Source organism: Hyperolius riggenbachi, chromosome 5 (genome assembly GCF_040937935.1).
Source record: "Hyperolius riggenbachi isolate aHypRig1 chromosome 5, aHypRig1.pri, whole genome shotgun sequence".
Lineage (NCBI taxonomy): Eukaryota > Metazoa > Chordata > Amphibia > Anura > Hyperoliidae > Hyperolius > Hyperolius riggenbachi.
The window spans coordinates 369,217,194-369,229,056 of record NC_090650.1 but is presented as its reverse complement, the minus strand read 5'-3'; positions in this window follow the sequence as shown (position 1 = coordinate 369,229,056).

Genomic DNA, 11,863 nt, shown 5'->3' with positions numbered 1-11,863 from the left:
GTGCTAAAGGATGCTTGAGGGTAATGCACTTCTGTCAGAAGACTGGAGCATAACCAAAAATGGACCTTGAAACATGACAATGCCCTAAGACTTCAGTAAATTTACTAAGGAACGCCTTGGCCTTGACAGGCATTTGCTCTAGTACAGTACAGGATGTGGGGCTGCACACTGGACAGCACGGTGGTGTAGTGGATAGTACTTTGGCCTTGCAGCGCTGGATTCCTGGTTTGAATCCCAGCCAGGACACTATCTGCACAGAGTTTGTATGTTCTCCTTGTGTCTGCATGGGTTTCCTCTGGGCACAATGGTTTCCTTCCACACCCCAAACACATACAGATCAGTTAATTGGCTTCCACCTAAAACTGGCCCTAGATTATAATGGACATATGACTATGGTAGGGATCAGATTGTGAGCCGCTCTAAGGAACAATTATTGTCTATAAAGCTACTGTATGTACTCGCTGTGGAAGATGGTGCTATATAAATACTAAATAATAATACACCCACTGCCTTCCCTTCCTTGGCCATCTAGGCAGTATGCTTGGACAAGGGTCTGGTTGAGACATGTAGGGGAACCTCATGACATCAACTCCACTTCCCTTTTTAATACTTGTGCACTGTCACCTTTCATTTTTAAACTCTCACCAACTTACTTGACAGGTAAAAACTATTGCAATTGGACTCCTGGCATCCTCACTTTTACATGTTTTCTTGCAAAATTTCAACTTCAGTTTATACTAAACACAGCAACGTTTTTCATACTTGAGACACATTCCCATGGATTGGGAATTTTAGTGACTATATTATGTTCTCATATTTTGCATTTAAAGCGGAATAAAACCCAGCATTTCTACTTTGATCTAGTAGATTATTTACAGCATATTATATACAACCAGCATTTTTTTTTTACTAGAACAGCATTCAAAGGGTTACACACAGGATTTACGGTGGCCATACACTTATAGATTTGCAGCAGATTCGACCATCAGATAGATTTATGGCAGATACCTGTCAAGTCCAATCTGATGTGTGGCACACACTAGGAACAGATTTCCAATAGATTTCAGAATTAAATCTAAAATATATTAAAGAATATTGGAATTCAATCTAAATGCATTATTGGACCATTAGCTCCAATGCAACTCTATGGGCCATCGATATGCTGCCAGCAGCAGATCGACCTAGAATTTCTATCCTGTCAGATTGATCAAATAGATCAAAATCGGACACAAATCAACTGAATGGGGAATTTGATAGAATCGATTTCTGATCCATCGATCGATTCTATAAAATCGATCAATGGCTGAAATCGACCAGTGTATGGAGCAGTGTATGAATTTCCCTGCCAGCAAAGCTGGACGCATCCGAAGTGGAGATAATGTTATCTTGTATTTAATTGTATCAAGTGAGGAATGTAAATAAACACTTCTCTGACACTGCAGGCTCTGCTGAACAAAGTCCGACAATCAGAAAGCATTTCTGCTTACATTAGAACACGAATTAAGCAGTTATAAATAAAATGCAAAGTCAGCTCTCAGAGCAAAAAAAGTGTACTTTGGGTAACGTATAATTTCTAAATGAATAATAATACTTATGCACAAAAGCAAATATGATAACCGTATGGCATATAAAAAGTAGGAAAACATGTTTTTATTGAATATTATGTCAGGGTTTTATACCTCTTCAACGCAAACTGTGATGAAAATGGCTGCACACAGAGTTGCAAATTGATAACAATATAGAACAAAAAAAAAAGAAAGAAATTTGTGTCAGGTCCAATGGAAATTTGTCACTATTGATTTGGCCAAATTCAAGACAAATTTTACTAGCATGAATCTCAGCACTCAATATTAGGGATGGTCAATGGCATGCAAATATTTTTAAGCTGAAGCAAAAATATGCAACTTTTCTATGCAAATGTATTCAAATGGACCATCTAATGAACTTGTGGTCTATATTCAAGCTTCTTAACTGCTTCCGGACTGCGCTAGTTGAAATCTACGTCCTGCTTGGGAACTGTTATCCCTGTCAGGACGTAGATTTCAACTTTTCCGCCGTGCACTCCCGCCCATTCGCACTGATCTCCTGCCCCTACAGCTCACTCGCCCTGCTGTCAATATCACAGCAGAGCTCCATGAGTCGGTCAGGAGCAGATTTCATTGGCTGCTGACCAATGAAATCTGATGAATCCCTGATCACTGTGAGCCAATCTCACTGATTCACATTTATAACAGGGTCAGGAACCAATGAAATTAGCTCCTGACTGTCTCGAGTGAGCTTCAGAGATGGGTGATCGGCGGTAGCGGCAAATCCATGTGGCGTGGCATCCTTGGGACCCGTTTTTTCGTACCAGCAGTCTGGTCCTTGAGGTGCCAGAGCCCTTTGGTCCCAACGTGGTTACATTTACATTGAAACTTGCATAATTCTACATCTACTCAGTTATATATGTGTGCAAGCTGGTTGGATCCAAGATTTAAAAGCACTTCTCTAAATGTCCACAATGGAGAGTAGCTTACATCTCCACTGTTATCTTCCTGTGACCCACAGAACTGTGCTTTAAGGAACTCTCCTTTAACAATTACATTTTGAAACCCGTGAAAGGCAAGGAATGCGTCTGGAATTATGGGTGTTGGCTTCTGATAAAAACCTAATGGGTGCTTTTAACCCCAGTTCTGCATCTGGCAGACATTGATAAATAGACCCCAAAGTGTCTAGACAAAACATCAAATAAATTGTTTAGACCATCAATCAGCTGCACTGCAGGCTCTTTCATAGCATTTAGATATGAGCAACAAGTATATACACAGCAGTATATCATCATTAACTTGTCAGTGAGAAATATGCCCCCCAAATGACGGCTTTTATTTCATTTGGAGGTTTCAAAACACCTCGGTGTAATCATATTGTCCGCAGAACTTCACAGATTTGGGTTCTCTGCTTGACTAATGTCTACCTGAGGCCTCCGACAGTTAATTACTCGGTAAAATGAAAAGTTTATTATGGTTATCGAGTTGCCCTCGTGCTTATATGAAATTTAGAATGTTGCTGTTTCAACAAGTTATGACTAAACTTTTGATGATTGTACTGTTTATTTTCATACTACTAGTGTTGTAGTTGGAGTTGGTGCTGCCATTGGTGTTTTTGTACCCTGTGTACATAAATTGGTCTGCAGTGTTTCTTCCCTTCATAAGGCTCCTTCTTCTGCATTGCTTTGTGCATATTCATTCTACACACCATATCCTAGTTAGACTTCCAGTCATAGAACGATTTTTCCCTGGGACTTTTGGCGTCTATCCCACTCCGCCATACCCCGCTCCAGGTGTTAGACCCCTTGAAACATCTTTTCCATCACTTTTGTGGCCAGCATAAATGTTTCTAGTTTTCAAAGTTCGCATCCCCATTGAAGTCTATTGCGGTTCGCGAAAGAACGCACGAACCGAACCTTTTGTGGAAGTTTGCAAACCCGGTTCGCGAACCAAAAATCTGAGGTTCGGGCCATCTCTAGTTGCAAATTGATAACAATATAGAACAAAAAAAAAAAAAGAAAGAAATTTGTGTCAGGTCCAATGGAAATTTGTCACTATTGATTTGGCTAAATTAAAGACAAATTTTACTAGGATGAATTTCAGCACTCAACAATATTAGGGATGGGCAATGGCATGCAAATATTTTTAAGCTGAAGCAAAAATATGCAACTTTTCTATGCAAATTTATTCAAATGGACCATCTAATGAACCTGTGGTCTATATTCAAGCTTCTTAACTGCTTCCGGACCGCGCTAGTTGAAATCTACTTCCTGCTTGGGAGCTGTCAGGTCGTTGATTTCAACTTTCCCGCCATGAAAAAAAGTTAAAGCTGGTCGTCATTCTCCTTTGTAATATTGGTAATGTGCAAGATTAGTTTTGATTTTTGTTATGACCAGTACGATGTCACAAACTGTGGTACAATCACGGGTAATTAGCACATGGGGTCAATGTTAATCAGAACGACTGTCCACGATTGGATCCATCATGACGGTCATTCAAAATGAACGACTCTCGCGCAATCGGCCGCCGTTGAACATCGTTTTACAAACTTTCATTAAACTATGATGCGCGATATTGCAAAAAAAAAAAATGTGTTCAGCACACAAAACCGTTTGGGAAAACCGCTCAGTGGGTATGGGCCTTTATAAGATCCATAAGACTGGACAGTACAGTCTTGCATCCACCCCATACGCTTAACATCTAAACATAATTATATTGGCCCTTATTCAACTCCCTTCTTCTCCTAAGTTTTCTCCTTGGAGATAATTTTTCATCGTCAATTTAAAATAACTTTTCAGCACTTTACAACTTAAAAAGTACAAAAAAAAGTAGGTGAAAAAGCACTATCAAAATTATTCTGAGTATTTTCTTGCTGGCTGGTGGTTTAAAGGGCATTTTATTGACAAGTTTGAAAATATTAGTAGGAGAAAACTCAGTAGAAAAAGTAAATTGCATATGGGCCATTGAATCTGTATAGCATTGTGATGGTTGTGTGCTTCCCTGAGACTCGCTGTAAGCTTTTATCTTACAATAAATCAGCTGCTACCTGTGCTGCACAAAGTCATCTCATACTGCAGGTAAAATACAACATACAGGAGGATACCCGTCTCTAAATCTTCCTGTGGAATAATAATAATAATACGTTGTCAATTTATGATTTGCAGAGAGACTGCTGGCTTCAAAGAGCTGAAGCTTCCCTAAAAAGGAAAAATCCACATCAGATCAACTACCCAGCGCTGGTTCCGATCAGACCGCTGAATGTGCTTCATGGTAAGTCACTGGGAAAGCTGCTGTGCATGGATGTCAGCTGTTAGTGAGATGGAAGTGATTACTTTTATCTGGTTTATATATGTGCCAGGATCTGTGCTGAAGGACCCCATAGTGGTTACATTACATAGCCTGCTATGGCTATTATATGTAAGATTTTAGGTTATTCAGTTTTTGATATAAATGCTTCATAATTTCAGCTTCACCTTTGGAAGAAATTCAGTTTCACTTTAGATGGCATTACCAAACAAACGGCATTATTATTTGTGCGCACCTCTGTCCTGCCAGGGATTAAAGATTCAAAGAGATTACTGAAGCAGAACTGCATATGTAAGCTATAATAATGTGGTTGTCCCAAGTACATATACAGTATACCATATGTATGTATATATATATTTATTTTAGTATTTATATAGCGCTGACATATTATGCATCGCTGTACAGAGTATATTGTCTTGTCACTAACTGTCCCTCAGAGGGGCTCACAATCTAATTCTACCATAGCCATATGTCTATGTATGTATGGTGTAGTGTATGTATCGTAGTCTAGGGCCAATTTAGGGGGAAGCCAATTAACGTATCTGTATGTTTTTGGAATGTGGGAGGACACCGGAGTGCCCAGAGGAAACCCACACAGACACGGAGAACATACAAACTCCATGTAGATGTTGACCTGGCTGGGATTCAAACTGGGGAACCAGTGCTGCAAGGCGAACCACTAACCACTACGCCACCATAAATATATATTTATTTGTGTCCCAAGTACATATATATATATGGCTGTTCCGAGTACATATGCAGCAAAGTCCCCAGTATCTGGCAACCGCCCGTGCATACTAACTGAGCCTCCAGCTCCAGCGCCATCTTCTAACCTTCCTAGTGCCTTTTCGATGCCCTCCCTGCAAGGCTCCCCGCGTGTCACCTGACTGACACTGGAAAGCCATTAGGAGCTACAGAAAGGTTAGAAGGCGGTGCTGGAGGCTCAGTAAGTATTTAATGCCTTGCAAAACCACCTGCAAACCCCCCAAAACACAGTCCCCATTATCCTCTCAGACATGCTGGTTAGTTGAGACTTCCGGTTGCCTGAGTTTCAGATAACGTGGACTTTGCTGTAGATGATTGTCCTGAGTCCATATAGATGGTTATTCCAAATATATATATAATTAATACTATATATAGATTTTTTTTTTTACTTCAATAAGCTGATCTTTCTCACATGTATAGTATATCTAAAATGATTATGAGGACTGCAGTTAGCTGTTTCTAGGCAAACAGCCACATGCACCATGCTGTCAAAGTATGTCTCATTCTGACAATGCTGTGAATAAAATGGCATTGAATATATTTTTTATGCATGCTGGAGGGGCATTGTGCAGTGTGCACACTCACTGGACACTATACAGGGATATGTAACAGACTAGTATAGATTCAGTAACCGATGGAGATACTGGTTGCTTGGCAACTGGAAACAGATATTATTTCCCACAAGGCTCCCAGACAGGAAACCTAGGTTCACACATCACACTGTGGAAGGGGTTCCCTCACAATATCAGCCATACAGATTTCCCTGATGATCTATTCGTTAAGGACTTCTCATGGGAAAAAGGGTATTATCTACTGATTGGGATGCAGTTCAATCCTTGGTTACAGTTCCTCTTTAAATGAAAGCATAACTGATTGAATTGAGTACTTTTACGTCTGGCTGGTTATACAGTATAGAGGGGCCTGGCTTGCTGTGGTCCATTGGGGCCACATAGAGTATAACATGACTGAATAGCAACTGCACATACAGTATATGGTTACAGGTGGGCTTTAAACATTCTAGAACCAATACCGGAATCCCATTGGCCGGAAATGTAATTATCATGACAATGAGGCATGCTTTGGGTCTGGCCTCATTATGGAGTAGCACAGACGCTGAACACAGCAGCATACAATCCCAGATTGTCTCAGCATTCCATCACAGGAGCGCTCTCAGATACCGCCATGCTACACAACAATGCCTGTTGACCTTCCTCACTTTCTGACACCATTAGACTCTATAAGGAATCTCTGGTGCATAGAAGTAATAGAAGTAATGCTCATTATCATGGATCAGTGGGCAGGGGGGTAATGCCTTCACAAAAAAGGGGGTGTGAGGAATTTCACTGATTTACATAATATAATGAGATATAGACTGTTCCACCGGATTATTTTCACAGTTTCTTGGCGACACACATTAAGCAAACTGTTCAGTTTATCTTTCATATAAGGCTGTCACGAAGATTTGCCTTTAGGATCTGTAGAAAAGCACAAGTAATGACTTTGTACAACTGTGGGCCAGTATTATTAGTATTATCATTAATATAATATATATGTTGATGCTCGTATGTTTAAAAGAGATCGCCATCCTTTAAATTGTTTAGTTTTATAATGCAGGCTAGAGGAAGGTACAGTCCGTATTAATAATACATAATATCTGAAGTTGCCCTGCTAGTACAGCCAAGTGTTGTATTTAGCAAGGAAATGAGTGAGCTCACCTGTAAAGAGACAAGATTCTGAATAAATTACCCCGGGGCTAACAGATGACATCTTCTGTGTAGTGACACTAGTACCATCTCCATTGGCATGCAAGTGGGTGTTAAACGTACCTCTAGAGCAGGGGTGTCATACTCAAATACAAAAAGGGCAGAAATTGTACACTGGGGCCTAGTCGTGGGCCAACCTCAAGGTCTACTGGCAACCCTCCTCCATTATACAGTTCCCAGGTGGCCACCTATCTTCCCTTATAAAGTTCCCAGGTGCCCCCCCCCCCCCCCATACAGTTCTTTGGTGTTACATGCTTTCCCCTCCCACCCCTATATAGCTTCCCAGGTGTTTTAGGGCTTCACCTCCAATATAGCTTCCCTGGTGGTCTAGAGTGGGCCAAACATAATGCAAAGTGGGGAAACCACTTGAGGGCCAAATCTAATGGCTCTGAGAGCCAGATTTGACTGCATCCAATGGCTGAATTAAGGTGATAAAAAGTATCTGTGCAAAATGATTTACTTTGCTAAAGCAGCAGCCAAGTAAAAAAAAAATGAAGATTGGGCCATCGCAAGTCAGAAGTCAATTGAGCTGCAGAGCTTGTAGAGGACGGACCTCCCACAGGTGACTCTGCCAGCAAGCTGAATATTGCAATCAACAGGACTGAAGCCAGACTGCAGTTAACGTAAATCTCAGACTGTAATCATGGAGAATCATTAAAGCATATTCCAGCTGAAAAAAAAAGTTAAGCTTTACTTACCTTGGGCTTCTTGCAGCCCCTAGACGTCTATAGTTCTGCTGCCCTCCACAGTGCTACTGTCTACTCCGTAAGATCACTGACCCCAGCTGGGTCGTGGGCTTCGGTGTGAGCGTGCCATGCGCCTCTTGCGATTGTGCTACCGTGCCTGGGAGCATTCTGCGATTGCAGTTCAAATTTTTGTGAACTGTGCAATTGCAGAAGGCTCCTGGCCATTGGATCGCAAAAGGCTTGTGGCAAGATTGCACATGCACAGAAGCCTGCGACCCAGCTTGGCTTAGGAATCTTACGGAGGGGACAGTGGCACCCTAGAGGCATCTGCAGCTCTGGACCAGATAGATTTCTAGGGGTTGGAAGAAGCCCCAGGTAAGTCCAGCTTTTTTTCAGCTCGAATAGCTTTTAAAGGGAACCTGAGATGGAGGAATAGCAATAAAATATACATACCTGGGGCTTCCTCCAGCCCCCTCCGGCCTGATCGATCCCACGGGGTCCTCTTCTCCGTCTCCCTTCGCCCACAATTGGCCCTGGAAAGTCGTGCTCATGTCGCCTGGAGCATTCTGTGCCTGTATAGTTCTACTGCGCAGGTGCAAAACGCTCCCAGCATCAGGAGAGACAGGAGCGCGCCTGGCCGGAATGCGCATGCGCCGACTAGCCTTGACTGGGGTCCATTTACAGGCAAACGGAAAGGGAGAAGAGGACGCCATGGGAGCGATCAGGCCGGAGGGGGCTGGAGGAAGCCAGGTATGTATATTTTATTGTGGGGGCCCCATATCAGGTACACTTTAAGCAGTGGATCAAGCCGGGGTCGTTGTAAAGAACCCAAAAGTCTTCAAGCAAGGCGCAGATATATATAAAAAAATAAAAAATACAGCGCTGTGTTTTTGTTTTCACTCTGGCCAGTATGTGTTTGGTCTGGTATCCATCTCACATTCCAGCAGCGATAGGAAATACAGAAAGAATAAAAGTAAAGCAGTCATGATGATCGAATCTTATGAGAAAAAAGGCCTAATTATGAGTTGTTCACCACCCTCAAAATGCTGCATGTTTGCTACAGCTCAATAACTGCAATGGCGGAGAATGACCACCCGTGCTTCTTCTGAGGCCACTAACGGTGTGGACAAAATGTGTGGCTTCTGAAGAAGTAGAGTTACCTGCTTGATCAGTGCCCAGTCCTACTCGTTATTATTCTACAGTTTGTATTGCTTGGTTCTTATAAGCATGATCCTTGTGGGCATTACTCAGAGGCCCTGCAGTACATATGGTGCAAACTCTTCTGTCTTTTGTCTAGTCCTTAAAATGAGTGCTCATCTGTTTGCATGAATTTGAATGAGCACTTACTTCATGCATAGCTGGCAAACTTCTGGGAAGAGATAGAGGGACACTTTTTAGCACAAACATTTTTTAAAGAGAAGCTGTACTCTAAAATTCTTACAATAAAAAGCATACCATTCTATTCATTATGTTCTCCTGGGCCCCTCTGTGCTGTTTCTGCCACTCCCTGCTGCAATCCTGGCTTGTAATTGCCAGTTTTAGGCAGTGTTTACAAACAAAAGACTTGGCATGTGATAGGCTGAGAGGAGGTCGGTCTGTGGCTCACACAGAGCCTGCAGGGGGCATGGAGAGGGTGTGTATAGCTTCTGCCTATCACAAGCAGAGTAGCACATTCCTGCCTGCGTGCCTGAGCCCGACAAAGCCGTCAGAAGAAAGAAGATTAGATTATATAACAGAGATAATAAAGACACTGTGCAACTAGGAAAGGATGCAGTAAAGCAGACCACATTAGAACAGGTATAGGAACTTATAGGATAGAAGAAATAAGGCAGAACATTTTGTTACAGAGTCTCTTTAAGTAAAAATCATGCCCCCAGCACACCTCCAGACACAAATCTTTCAGGTCCATGGCACAAACCCCTTGTTCTGACAATTGCATCAGGCATGTCAATCATAACAGCAATGCTATTATGACATGTCCAATTTCAATCCAGTGTCCCTAAAATTCATGCAGGTCAGGATTTTTTGTTCAGTCACTGCAATAGACACAACAGAAAGGACAAATCAGAACATGTCTGAACGGATCCTATGCTTGACATGTCCATTCCGTAAAATTGACCGATTTGCGCTGTAGTGAGAACTAAGCCTTAGCAATATTGTTAAGTGGTACTGCACATGTAATTCAAGCTAAAAACGCTAGATGTGGAGCGGCAAATGCACCTTTTTCCACATGAAGTGGCTCTGCCGAAAGCTAACACCTCCTGGACTCACATAATCTGCTTTCTATGTTGTATGCATATATTTTGGATTGAACCATTCATTCCAGAGGTGGAGGACTGGATTAGATTGGTAAATAATGCCCCCCCCCCCCACACACACACACACACACCCTACCATGAGGCAATATATCAATCAATAGGTGTTCACCAAAGGTTTGACAAGATATGGTCTGTGTGGAAAAACTCTTCCTATACTAAGGCGTAATATGTTATTTTCCCCTTTCCTTATGGATATCTACAGCATTGCACTCCTTGTTCTGGCATCTTGTGCCTTTCTGGAGACAGGCTTGTTTTTGTTTGGATTAGTTAATGTGCTTTCATGTTAACTCTCCTTTTTAATGGGTATACATTTATTCTTCTAACATATCAGGTTTGTTCTATGTATGAACATTATACCCAGATCTTTATTATGCGTTTGTATAATATTCCTGTTCCAGATTGCGTGTTTCTTGCACAGTGTGGTAATAACTTTATCATTTGCTTTATTTTCAATAAACATCATGTGTTAAGCAAAAACAAACAAACAAAAAAAAAACAACAAAAAAACCCCCCATACTTACTACCATGGGTTCTGGCTGCCTACAGCCAAAGGGGGTTACCTTTCCCAGGTGCTAATGCGCTCCATTTGCGTCCCACGTCACACCCACGGTGAACAAAAAAGTATGGGTGTGACATGGAATGCGACGAGGGCGCATTTTCACCTGGGTAAGTTAAACAACAACCCCTCCCCACCCCCAACTCATTTAAATTCTGATCTTGAATAGCTATGAGTATGTAGCTACTTGCCGTGAGCAACGCTAATACCCCTTCCTCCAGTCTGATGCTGGGATCCTTTCTGCTTTAACTCCTGCACTAAGCTGTGATATAATAATGGCTTCAGGACATATGGATGGGCAGCACAGTGGAGTAGTGGTTAGCGCTCTTGCCTTGCAGCGCTGGGACCCCGGTTCGAATCCCAGCCAGGTCAACATCTGCAAGGAGTTTGTATGTTCTCCCCATGTCTGTGTGGGTTTCCTCCTGGCACTCTGGTTTCCTCCCACAACCCAAAAACATACAGATAAGTTAATGGGTTTCCCCCTAAAATTGGCTCTAGACTACGATACATACACTACATGATACATACATAGACATGTGACTATGCTAGGGACTAGATTGTGAGTCCCTCTGAGGGACAGTTAGTGACAAGCCAATATATATTCTGTACAGCGCTGCGTAATATGTTGGCGCTATATAAATACTTAAATAAATAAATAAAAAGAAACGGCTGCAGCTCTGTTTGTGACGGAGGGCAGGAAAGTGGGACTATGTTGTTCCATAGCAATGGAGAAAGTGGAACTATTTTGTCCCATGTAAGGGGCAAAAATGACATGGAACCCCAGGGTTCCATGGATGATTGAGAATCCCTGGTATAACGAATACCTTTGCAATACCCAGGGCCGGATTTCTGGCTAGGCCACATAGGTCATGGCCTAGGGCAACAGAAATTCAGCCTTGTTTAGGGGCGGCTGAGTAAGGGGCCATAAAGCTGTTCTATGCAG